The sequence below is a fragment of the Delphinapterus leucas genome, chromosome 17 (genome assembly GCF_059928025.1).
Source record: "Delphinapterus leucas isolate spDelLeu-1000000601 "Yukka" chromosome 17, BTC_Dleu_Yukka2, whole genome shotgun sequence".
In the NCBI taxonomy this organism is placed as follows: Eukaryota; Metazoa; Chordata; class Mammalia; order Artiodactyla; family Monodontidae; genus Delphinapterus; species Delphinapterus leucas.
In genome coordinates this window covers 48,645,168-48,658,645 of record NC_143145.1, presented here as the reverse complement: position 1 = coordinate 48,658,645, position 13,478 = coordinate 48,645,168, and the positions used below count along the sequence as shown (strand labels likewise).

The following is a 13,478-nucleotide window of genomic DNA, read 5'->3' as shown; positions in this document are numbered from 1 at the left end:
TTAAACTAGGGAAGGACATTTTAAGTAGAACAAAAAGACACTAAGCTAAAAGATTAATTTGATTTCATTAAAATTGAGAGCTGCTATTTATCACAAGACAACATTAAAAAAGTGAGAAGGCATGAAATAACTTATTTGTGTCATATATAGTTGACCAAGGATTATTTGCTTGTATTTAAAGAACAATAGAAATAAGTAAGAAAAAGATAACCAGTAGAAAAATGGACAAAAGATATTCTCTGAACTTTCACAGAATAGGAAACATAGGCAACTATTAAACAAATGAAAGGATTCTCAACCTATCAGTAATTAGGGAAATACAAATTAAAATTGTTATGGACTGAATTGTGTTCCCTAAAATTCGTATGTTGATGCCCCATCTCCCAATGTGGCTGTTTGGAGACAGGGACGTTGAAAACATAATTATGGTTAAATGAGGTCATAATGGTGGGGCCCTAACTGATATGACTGGTGTCCTTGTAAGAAGAGGAATGTATACACACAGAGAAAAGGCCATGTGAGGACATAGCAAGAAAGCAGTGGTCATCTGCAAGTCAAGGAAAGAGGCCTCAGGAGGACCCCAAACTGCCAACATCTTGATCCTGGACTTCCAGCCTCCAGAACTGTGAGAAGATTAATCTCTTGTTTTTTAAGCCACTGAATCTGATGTATTTTGCTAGGACAAGCTGAGCAGACTAATAACAAGGAACAAAAGACTAGACTGGCCATTCTAACTGGTGAAGCTATAGAGCAAAAGGACTGAAAATTGATTCCATAATTTTGGAAAACATTTTGACATTATTTTTTAAAGTTGACTATTTGAATTCCCTACAACTCAGCAATTCTACTCTTAGTATGTCTATTATTTTACTTATGTTAAATCTTGCACATGTGTACCAGGAAACATTAAAATAAATGTTCATGGAAGTACTGTCCGTAATAGGCCCAAAACAACCCAAATATCATTAATAGAATAATAAACACATTTTCTTGTATTTATACAATAAAATATTATACAGTAGTACAAATGAATGAACACTAGTTAAAGCAAAGTGGATGAACCTTAGAAGCATAATGTTGAGTAAAAAAAGCAAGCACAGAAGACTAAAGTATGATATCAATTTTATAAATCTCAATAATAAGCAAAATCAGATAAAAATTATGTGGATGTTGAACATAAAGCCAAGATCAGAGTGATTTCTTTGGTGAAAGCAGGAAGGTGGCATCAGGGTAGAGAACAGAGAAGACTCAGCAGTTTTGATTCTAGTTCTTAGTTTTGGTGGTGTGTTTGCAGGAGTTTTTATTATTTCTCATAACTTACATACAATTAAATATATTCTTTTTTATATTATCTAATAATATTTAAAAAATCAAAATCATTATATGCCAAAGATAACCCCTAGACATTAATTATAGAGAGTCCACTTTGAAACAACATACATAGTTACTCATAAATCTTCTGTAGTTGAAAGCTTTTAGCTATGAAATTCTTCCCCTTTCATATGAGGACTTTATGTTCCATAATGAAGGAAAATCGTTCCTACTTTGGGACAATTTGCCTTCTTTATTTAAGTGATACTAGTCCATTGGCAGCCTAGAAATTTTAAAAACAACTGATAACTACATCTACTGCCTGCAGGAGAATAAAGGAAAAGGAGCATAGGAGGCAATCTCATACATTATTGATAAACACATACAAAAACAATATCGGTACAAAGCTATTTCTCCATATAGCAACTTTGAATTTTAATAATAAATACATATATATATCAAACATTAATAAAAGAATAAAATTATCCAATATGAGTACATTTGCTCTTGTTTTGCAATTAGTTCCAGGATTCTATTTTAGATTATTACTTCATATTTGCGAGAGTTGGGTGTGTGTTTGTGTGTTTGGTTTTGTGGAAGCTGCATTGTACTAAATTTTACATTTCTTTCTTGAATTAAATGGCTTTTGTTATCTCTTGGGAATACTGAAGACAGCAACAGCAGATTACTACCTACCAGTGGAAAAGTATAAATAGCAATTTTAGCCACTAGTGATTCTGAAATTGCCCTTAACTTTGTCCTTATAAAAATGCTCCAAGAATTATGTTTTGCAAATCCACAGATTTACTATCCATATTCAAGTCATTTATGTGGACAAAGAATGTAGCCAGCCTTATCCGTAACACAGGATGTTATAGCCATCAAGCCATCAGCCACTGAAGCCACACCCAAAGCCGCACCCTGAGGGCATTCAGGATGGAGAAAACAGGATACTGGCCCTAGATAATTAAAGTGCAAATCAAGGGAATGATTTCCATGAGACCAGATTCTTGCATCTCACCATATATAGAAAAGTGCTAAATTTATTAACTTAAGATGTCTAGTTTCTTTAATTAACAGTAATCTTTTGATGTTCCAACTACCTGTGTTTTTTTTGCAAGAACCCCTAAATACCCTGTGCCCTCCCTTACCTCTTCAGAACAGTCCCTCAGAGCTATCTGAGAGGCTGTCTCCTGACTTAAGTCCTCAGTATGTCCTCCACATAAAACATAATTCTCACCTTCTAGGTTGTGCATTGTTTTTCAGTCAACATTTAATTGTATGGCTCATGTAGGTACTATGCCTAAATGTAATGGGATGAGCTGTAAATTATTAAAACTAGATAAATTCTGTCAGCTCTACCACTAGCTGAGATCCAGGCTTTCACCTCTGAATACTTCTGTCATAGACCTTGGCAGATATGGGGTCTGTGTTGGTCTTAAAATTATTCTTAGAATTGTGGGGACTCATTCATTCTTTCAACAAATTTTATTGCTTATATTCTGTGTGTCAGTTACAGTGCTGGGTCTTGAAATACAGAAGTCAACACACAAAAATACAAGGATAAAACACATTTTCTACCATATTAAATTTTTTCATTCATTAATTCACCCCTAAGTCATTCAACACACATCTTCTTATTGAATATTGATGAGGGGTCAAATGCTATGCTAAACACTCAAATGAGATGCAAATGAGGTGGATAGGCCCTGATTTTGATGTCACTACTATCTTTTGTCCTGACATATAATGGGACAGCTTCATTATTTCCTTTACCATGAGTTTTTATCACAAATTGCGAATGAAAATAAAGCTGTTAGTGGAGTTTCAACATGCATAGGTAAATGAGAACACAGAACTCCCCTTTCGCATGCCCCATTCTCCTCCTTCTAACTCCCTATGTGAACCCACTTTGTGCCAAGACCAAGAAGCTGTGCCCCAATAAGAACCAACCTGATTTCCTCACACTGACTGGGGCTATTGCTCACTTAGAAGACTTGATGCTTAATTTTGATAAGCAACTAGAAGACCATGGAGACAACCTATAAAAATGATTTGTCTTGGGAGAAAATACTAAAGAGGGTTAATGTGCTGTTCCACGTGTCTAACCTCCTGGGATTAAACCACAGGCACCAAGATCACCAAGTGTACTTGGTAAAAATGAGCTAAAAATTTAAAAAAAGCGCATCATACTGTTATTGTATTCATTTTCCCCCAAGGCACTCTCTGAGAAACACCACAACCTCTAAGGGAATTGAGAACAGCTTCCTTGTGGGGTAGGTTATATAATATATATGCATCTTTTCCCAAGCAGTTAAATCATATCCAGCTATCAGCACACCTTACTTCAGGTGATCGTAATGTATGAGATTAAATGTTCCTACCTGATTGGAAACCTTCTTGTCCTCAATTCATTGGCTATACTGGATTTTTTTTCTTGGGTCAGACCTTCAGACTTCTACCAGAAATCGTTCCTTTGGGGAAACCAGGCCTTCCCAGAAACTCAGGAAACTGAAATGGAGACAGCAAGAGAGAAGGAAATTATTTGGACATATAGACTTCAATCGTTTGGTTTTAAGTAAACGTCCAAGCAAACATCTTCTAAATGGTATAATAGCTTTAGGGAAATTCACGGTTTATAAGTTTGTGTACTCATAAACTGAACATATTATGATAAGAGTACAGGTTGCATTTTGTGTCTTCAACTCAAGCAAAGACTTCAGAAAAGGCCCAGTTATCCTTTGTTCATTAAGACACAAAGAGAGGGCAAAAAGGGCAAGTTTCGAAGTCTTTTGCTTTACAATTTACTTCCTTTCTTCACTCTTCATCAAGATCTTCAGGAAATTAACTTTACTAAAGTTAATTATTCATAAAATAAACATAGGAACCTGCAGAAGACTATTTCACAGAGACCTGTAATGTACAATATCCATTGCATACATGTACCATGAGCTTGTCTTTTCTAGCACTGGCATACACAAAACTCTGTGTGTGTGTGTGTGTGTGTGTGTACACATTTGTGTCTTTTTTTGTGATGGAGCCATAGGGAGAAAATAAATCTATTGGCTGCAATTCAGTGATGTAGAAAGATTTAAGGGTAAAGGAGAAGGTTACATCAAGTGAAACAAGAAAGTCATGAGGTTGTGGTTCCATAATAATAACAATAGCAGTCTTCTGTAACCAAGGGAGAGGCTCCTCAAATTATAGTCACACCTGTTAGACCATCTGCCCATAAATTTCACACTATCATTAATGGAAAACAAATGGCACTGTCTCTCCTTCCCTTTATCCATTGGCCATCCTCATATAAACTCTTTTTCTCTTCAAGGTCATGCTCTTTCCTATCTGTTTAAAAATATTAGGATTTAGGAGGAGTGATACGTAATGTGCCGTGCCTTGATACTTGTACCAGTGACGGCTCTGTAAGGAGCACTGGATTCTTAGGAGGCTATCAGTTGAATTCCCCTAGAAGCAGAACTTGAGGAAATAATTTGAATGCAAACTGCTCATCTGGGAGGTGCTTCCAGAAAACTCAGAAGTGGAGTGGGAATTGAGAATGGAGGCATGGAAGGAAGCCAACAGAGGTGCATTACCGAATAAATTACTCCTGGAGGGAACTGCTGCCAGTACTTCAGGGGAGTTCTGTGAAACTCTACAGAACATGTCTCAGAGTTATCCCAAGAATCGGTGAGAAACTTGAAGTACTTATCTTCCAGTCCCCTCTGTCCTTGGTTGAAAGCTACACCCAGATACATTAACTCCTGTACACTTCTGGCCTGCCCTAAGGTGGATAATTGCAGGTGGCAGCATGATTCTATCAGCATATAATGGAATGATGAGTGCTGCGGAGATATGAGTGGAGCATTGAAACCATCTAATACAGTCAGCAGGAGATATTAATTATTGGCTTGAAAGTCCAAGTGGATAACCTTAAATTCCTGGGTTTATGGTTTTACTTTGACATATTTAAGCATGATGTATGAGTAAAAATTTCCTCTGTTAAATCAAGTTTAAGATCCTAAGTCCCTAATCTTCTGGAAAACTGTGGGTATCTTGTAACAGATTTTTGAAAAGTAACATGGTTAAGAGTTCAAATTGACCATTCATTCATTCAAACATGCACTCATTCAACAAACATTTATTGAACACCTGAAGTATGTCATGGGTTAAACTAGGCACCAGTGTTACTGTTACTAAAATCATTATCGTGCCACCTAGAATTCAATGTATTGTGACACTCAAATAAGAAAATCCATAGTTACTGTAAAAATTATTACAGAGTGCTATAGGAAGACACGGTAAGACCTTAATTCATGCTGTGGACAGTAGTATATGGGGGATATCAGTAGGGCTTCCTGTAGAAGGCAATTGAAATGGATATGTAACATGAAGGAAGGGTGAATTTTTGAGGAAAAGAGAAGATAAATTCATGGTTACCAGAACATGAATGGTTAAGGATCAGTGCAGAAAGGAGTTCCATTCACCATCAGTATAAGAAATGCTCACTGCGGCTTACCTGGTGGTCCAGTGGTTGAGAGTAAACCTGCCGATGCAGGGGACACTGGTTCGTGTCCCGGTCCGGGAAGATCCCACATGCCGCGGAGCGGCTGGGCCCGTGAGCCATGGCTGCTGAGCCTGCGCGTCCGGAGCCTGTGCTCCGCAACGGGAGAGGCCACAACACTGAGAGGCCCGCGTACCGCAAAAAAAAAAAGAAAAGAAGACGATGGAGAGGGTGGTAGAGGCCAGATCATGCATGGTCCATGTATGTATGGTAAGTGCTATGGTCTAGTCTTTGTGTTCCCCTCCAGATTCATACGTTGAAATCTTAATTTCCGTAGCTGATAGTATTAGTAGGTGGGGCCTTTGGGAAGTGATTATGGTATTAGTGCTCTTATAAAAGAGACCCCACAGAGCTCCCTAAGCTCTTCTGCCATGTGAGGATACAATGAGAAGTCTGTGACTCAGAAGAGGGCCCTCATCTGACCATACTGGCACCCTATTCTTGAACTTGCAGCCTCCAGAACCGTGAGAAAAAAATTCCTGTTGTTTATGAGCCACCCAACCTGCAGTATAATCTTACAGCAGCCCAAAAGGACAAAGAGAGTTTGGATGTGAGATTTTACTCCAAGAAAGATGGGAATCCATTGAAGGAGTTTACCTGGTAACTTAGAAGAAAAAAAAGTTTCATAACACAATCACGTATTTTTATAAGAAAAATTTGCTTCTTTTTCAGAAAGATCACTCTGGAAATACTGTGACTAGATTTTTGGAGAAGGGTGATGGCAGGCCCGGATATAGAAAGATGAGTTAGTAGTCCATTAATATGAGTCAAACAAGGAAGTGGATATAAAAAGTGTGAATTTGTGGCTGAGAGTTCTTTTCTTTTACTACTTGAAAAATGTTATGTCAATGGTTCTCACTCCATAGTTTTAGACAAGAAATATGCTGTCATTGGAATTGGTGTTTCTCAATAAGTGATGCATTGTTTCTGCCTGTCCACTTTTGAGATTTTTTTTTGCCTCTACTTTTCAGAAGTTTAATTATGACGCGTCTTGGCAAGGATACCTTTGTGTTTTTCCTCTTTGGATTTGCTCAGATTCTTGAATTTGTGCTATGTCTTCTAAAAAATTGGGACCTTTTGAGTCATTATTTCTTTGAATACTTTGTCAGTCCTACTTGCTCTCTTCTTTCATTCTGGAACTTTGATGATATGAATGTTAGTGCTTTTGTTACTGTTTACAGGTTCTTGAGATCCTGTTCTTTCTCCCATCTCTACCCCTCAGTCTATTTTTCTCTGTTCATTTGGTACACTGTATTGATCTCTTCTAAGTTCATGATTCTATGCTTTGTAATCACCACTCTGCTCTTGAGCAAAGTTTTTTGATTGTGGTATTTTTCAGTTCTACTGTTCTCATTTGTTTTTATTCTTATAACTTCCAGTTCTTTGTTTACATTTTCTATTTTTCCCATTTCTGTCAAGGAACACATAATTGCTAATTGAAGCATTTATGTGATAGCTTATTTAAAATCCTTGTCTGATAATTTCAATAGATGTTTTATCTCAGTGCTGATGTAGGTTTATTGTCTTTTCTCATTTATTCTGTGATTTCCTGGTTCTTGGTGCCATGAGTATTTTTCAATTGTATTCTAAACATTGTGAGTTATTATATGACCCTGTATCCCATTTAATTTTATTATTACTTTTTAGAAGGAAGTCATCCTATTGGAGGTGTAGTATGAGGACTGGGGGTTACGTACAGATTTCCATTGGGCCCTACTGTCAATACCCCAGCAAAAGTGGGCACTTACATTGTCTCACTGCAGACAGACCAAGTAGAAGTTCAGCTATCCTATTGGCCCTTCTGACACCTTCCCCCGAAAAGTGGGAACATTAATATCATTGTGTTGCCTTTTAGTAGGAGTGGAAGTTCATCTCCCCAGTAGATTTCTTGACAACAGGGGAGGGGAGAAGTGAAGTGTTTGCTGTCCTTCCTCCCACTTCATTCCTTCTTGTTGATGCCGGGTGTGGGTAGAGGGTCAGCTACCTGCTGGCCCCACTGACACCAGGGTAAGAGGAAGAGAACTGCCAACTAGCCCTGCTTGTGCCATCTCATTCTGTCTTACTGCCTCAGGACGGTTATGGGGATTCAGCACCCCATTGGGTCTCACTGACACCATGTGTTGGGGGTTAGTGAGGTGCCTACTCCCTCCAACCTGTAACATCCTATTCTTATTGATGTCAGGGAGAGACGGAGGCTAGATCCCACCACTGGACCCCACGACTGTGTGAGGGCAGCCCAGTGTTAACTAGCCTGTCAGGCACCACCTTTGAAAGTCTCTTTGCTAATGCAAAGGGGTGGAGGCTCAGCTCACCACTGCACCACACTGAAACAGCCCTGGGGGGGAATCAGAGCGCTGCCTCTTCTGGAGGGCAGGAGCGGGGTGGTGTGGAAGATCAAATCCTAGCTTGGCCCAACTGAAGCCACAGGACATAGGGGATGGGTGCAATATTCCATTGGCACTTGGCTCGAGCAGTGTGTATATTATTGCCCAAAGGGTTTTCTGTCTTTGGCAACCCCTTTCCTCATACCTTGGCTTTTTTGAAGCTTTTTTGTCTGTTGTTCTGTTGGTGGTTATTGATTGGGGGTTCCTGTAATACCCTCTCCAGGATGTATGGGAAGCAACAGGAAACACAGGGGACTCATCACCATGTTATTCCTCAAGTCCCAAAGTCCCTAGTTAAGTCTGCCTTCTCATTTCCACCTTTCAGTGTCTTCCTATGTTTGTTTGTTGTTATGTTCAGGGTTTTAGTTTTAAGTGGAAGAACCTGGGAGAAATGGGCTACTTCATCTTCTTGGAAGCAGAGGTCTGGAGGCCTATGGATGTTACAAAGTACTGCTGACTGTAAATTGAAATTTGATGATCTACACCTTGCCCTTTAAGAATTATTCTGCTAGATGATGTGGCTTCCCAAAGTAGCTACAATTTGATTTTCATACTTCTAAAAGTCAAGTGTTTTGCTGGAGTTGAAATTTAAAGATAAGCAAGACATGAGGCTAAGATGGTCTATGTGGTAACAGATTAAAGTTGGAAACATCAATATACATTCATGTTTAGCTTAATATTGCTTCATATTACCTTAATACACATGGTTATGTAGAGAGATACTTATAGATATGTGCATATACATGGGTAATGTACACACATATTATCTCTTTGCTCTGTCAGCTGAGAAGATCTAGAAGCAATGACATCCGGGCAGCAATTAGCACACCCCACACCCAGATCCTGCTGTCTAACACTGTTCTCCACTAAAAAGACCTAGTTATCCTTGAAGAAATAGCTGATTCTAGGACTGGGGCAGTAAATATACAAGATTTATATACAAGACCATCTTATAGTGTCAGAAAGTTAGGAAGTTCCAAGAAAATATATAGGATGGGGATACCTCAGAGTGGCACACGAGCCACTGAACTGAAAAGAGTTCACAAGGACTAGAGCAATTTGAGGAACAAAGTAACTAACATAGAATTAGATTATAACCCAAAGTATAAAATAAAAATCCATGAGTTCTTCTGATATAAATAAATAATTGGATACATAAATAAATGCGGGAGAATAGATAAATCTCCAGTGCAAAAGAATTCCAAATAGTTTATGTAGTACTCCATCTTAAGCATAACTCTCTATTCCTTAGTTGTGGGCTGAGCATATTGACTTCCTTCCAAAAACTACAATATGGAAAAGGGAAAACAGTAATTTCACAATGGAGAAACCTGAAAAACACCACCTCAGCCTGGTGATCAAGGTCGACCTCAGCATTCATAATGCATATTGATACTTTGTACACTTGATGTGATCTGACAAAATAACCCTTCTACTCTTGTGGTCTTCCTCCCCAAAACACATAATCCCAATATTATCATGAAAAATGCATCAAACAAATTCTATTAGTGGGCATTCTACAAAAACCTAACTACTCAAAATTGTCAAGGTCATGCAAGGAAAATCTGAGAAGCTATCAAACCCAAGAGGAGCCTAAGGAAACATGGCAACTAAATGTAATGTGATGTTTTGGATGAAATCCTGGAATAGAAAAAGGACATTAGGTAAAAACTAAGGAACTGGACTAATGTTTGGACTATAGTAAACAATAATGTATCAATATTTGTTCATTGATTGTAACAATGTAACATACTAATATAAGTTGATCATCATAGAGGGAAATGGGTATAGTGTATACGGAAACACTTTATACTATCTTCTCAATTTTTCTGTAAAATTAAAACACTTCTAAAATATAAAGTCTATAAAAATGTTGTGTTTTCTTGTTTTATGATTATGTGCCTGTATTTCCTAATAAATATGTAAATTTGCTTTACCTTCCTTGATACTGATATTAAAGAAAATACTAAGCAACTGAAAGAATTTGTAACTCCAATTCAACAAGCAATAATTCTTGGTATTAACTTTTTGGAAGAACCCACTGAATAAATCAAAGCAACTTGTCTTTAAAGGCTGAATTTCTTTTCAGTGTTTAATCTTTTATATGATTAATGCATACCACAAGCATGATTCTGTTTCAAAGGGCAGAAAACATTGATTGTAGGCAATGTCTAAAGTACAGTGAAATATTAATGCATGATGCTATAACAACTTTAATGTATTTTATGTTTTCAAAATGATGAAGTGTTATTTCAGTCAGTAAAGTATTCACTTTTATACATTTCCTACCCACCTTTCCCCAGAACACCCACAAGGAAATGATACTATCATGTGATATTAGGTTCATCAATTTAAACTGGAGTTTTTGGTAGCTGTGGTTGCCGACAGTACTGGAATGTGCGATACTTTTACAAATCCTCTCCATGGCAAAATCTGATCTTCACAAGGTAAATCACAGTAGGTGCCTAAAGCCAAATGACATACAGCTTTGTAGCTAGATTACCAAGCATTTTACTTAGAGGCACAATAGAATGTAGAAAAGGCCATTTCTCTTTCTGTCTTTTTCTGCTCAAAGGTCACTCACCATCTTACTTTTTTTCAGCCATCTCAGAAGTTTTCCATGAATTTAGACTACATAATGTCAGTTAATGTGAATGTAGCTCAACATTGTTTTAGTACAGCTAATCTCACATTATTTTATTGGTCCTAAATATGTAAATCATCAGCAAATTTTTGTACTTAACTTTTTTTTTTTTTGATGTGGACCACTTTTTAAAGTCTTTATTGAATTTATTACAATACTGCTTCTGTTTTATGTTTTGGTTTATTGGCTGCGAGGCATGTGGGACCATAGCTGCCCGACTGGGGATTGAACCCACACCCCCTGCATTGGAAGGCAAAGTCTTAACCACTGGACCGCCAGGGAAGTCCCTGTACTTAACTTTTAAAAATAATTAAAATAAGCTATTCAACACATTTTTCCTTAAAAAAAAAAAAAAGCAGTTCTTCTTAGGCTGGCCCTGGGCACATACATGACTTAGACATTTTCTCCATGGACTATTTTCTTATCTGTTCTACTGTGTCACATTTGTTCTACCTTCTCAAAAAGAAGCATTTAAAAATTCATCTACGTGTTCATGCATCGATACATTTATTAAATAAATCTATTGAACACCTACATGCGGCACAGAAGAAAAGGCAGAAAACTAATCTGGGTTGCACAGAAAGTAATGAACTCAGTTAAAATTTTTGGTGAAAACAGGTGTTACTCAATCTACTGGAAATTACATTTCATTATGGGGACTCACAGACTCAAGGAAAACCAAGACCTAAATAATAATAAAGTTATAAAAGCACTAGCCATTTACTGAGTGCCTGCTTGTACCTGACTCTGAAACTCTAAAATCATTACGGATGTTTTGAGGATTGTCTGATATAATTGTAATCTCTATTTTACAGATGAAAATAACAAGGTTCAGAGACATTAGGTTACTTGCCTAAAGTGAAGTGGCCCAGACGCTACAGGATTGGAAATTGAACCTTAGACTTCATGATGCCAAAGTCTGTGCTTTTAATCACAATGTGTGTGTGTGTGTGTGTGTGTGTGTGTGTGTGTGCGTGTGCGTATATGTGGGGGGGGGGTGGGAGAGAGAGAGAGAGAGAGAGAGAATGTGTTTAATAGAGAACTTCTGAGAAATGGCAAGAAAACTGCCAGGTATCCATAAAGCAATAATTTAGGAGCTTCTTACTATACAAGTAATTGTCAATCATATGGTTGAACTAAGGATCTCTCACTTTTGAACTAAGAAATCAAAAGCTTCCAGAAGTTGAGTCTAAATTTTACACTTACATAAGGTACTTCATACAGAATGCTAAAGTATAATAACAAAAGAGCTCTGAAAATACTGGAAGCATTCATATTAGTATGATTTCATAATGTGGATAATAGAGGATTTAAGAAATTGGCAGATACAACTGCAGACTCATTTGTTATCATTTCTGTGAAGGGTAAGATAAATCAATAAAATGAGAAAAATGCAAAAAGAATGGCTAGCAATTTTAGGTAGTTTGCTTAATCTCCATACTAGGAAAGACTAAGCAAAAAAAAAAAAATCTCGAAATTTTACTTTGAAAGCACCTACAAGTGTATATGGTCTTTTTATACCAAATAACTTGGAATTATGAACTGTCAAATAAATCTAATCTTCTCTGATGATAAAACTGCTGACTTTATTTGAAACTATGAAATGAAAAATGAGGTAATAATCAGAAATTCTTAAGAAGAGGAGTAGAAAAAACAAAATTATAAGAGTTATGTTAAAAAATATTTTGAAACAAACATTACATCCCCATTACTGGTACAGAGCTTTTAAAACCTTATTTTGCTTTTAAGTTTTAATAAATATTGATATGTTTACCTAATTACTGTCATAAGGAAGACACAATTTTAGGTCAGCTTTCTTCATTCTTTCTTTATTAAGCATTATTCTATTTTGCTCCATCATCTTGTAATTATAATATAGTAACTGTGTAATTTTCTACTAAGTGGATATAATTTCCTAAAGTGTTTTCCTACTGTTAACAATTAAAGGTGTTTCCAATTTTTTGTTATTACAAATGATATGACAATGAGCATCTTTATATAATAATTTTCTGGATTATAAATTATTTATTGGCATAAGCTTCCAGAATTAGAATTAATGTGTAAAAAGCTATTAACATTTTTATCTTGCTAGACATTGCCGAATTACTTGTCAAAAGATGGAACCAAATTATATTGCAAAAATCTTTGCCAACAGAAGACATTATATATATAATTTTTGATTTCGCTAAATTAATAAGTGGGAAACCTATGTTCCATTTCTTTGAGTTCTTTGATAACAGAGTGGTGCTGGAGGCTGGTAGGGCAGCCATGTCCATGAAGCCTCCCCAGAGTTGGAGCGGGGAAGTGGAAAAAGGTAAAAAAAATACTAATTGTATTTTCCCTCGATTGTTATCTCTCACTCTTTTCTGCCTCTGTGTAACTTATATCCAGGTAGCTGGAGAAAAATCATGTGGCAGGGCAAATTGATATTCCAATAAATTAATAATCACCAACTTCAAATGGATTTTCAAGACTGGAAATATTGCTCTGACTTATAGCAAGTTCTTTCTAATTCTCCTTAAGGACAATTTTCTTAGAAGCTTTACCCACCCTCCTCAAATTTTCCTCCATCCTCTCT

The 13,478-nt window shown here is 36.8% G+C and overlaps 1 long non-coding RNA gene across 1 annotated transcript in view; it reads right to left on the bottom strand.

Moving 5' to 3' along the window:
* Positions 1 to 4,202, bottom strand: part of LOC149746972 (uncharacterized) — a 29,205-nt gene extending 25,003 nt beyond the window's left edge. Inside the window, exon 1 of the long non-coding RNA XR_016388381.1 lies at positions 3,696 to 4,202. This is a non-coding gene — a long non-coding RNA (uncharacterized LOC149746972). The remainder of the gene's footprint in view (positions 1 to 3,695) is intronic.
* Positions 4,203 to 13,478: the final 9,276 nt, after the last annotated feature.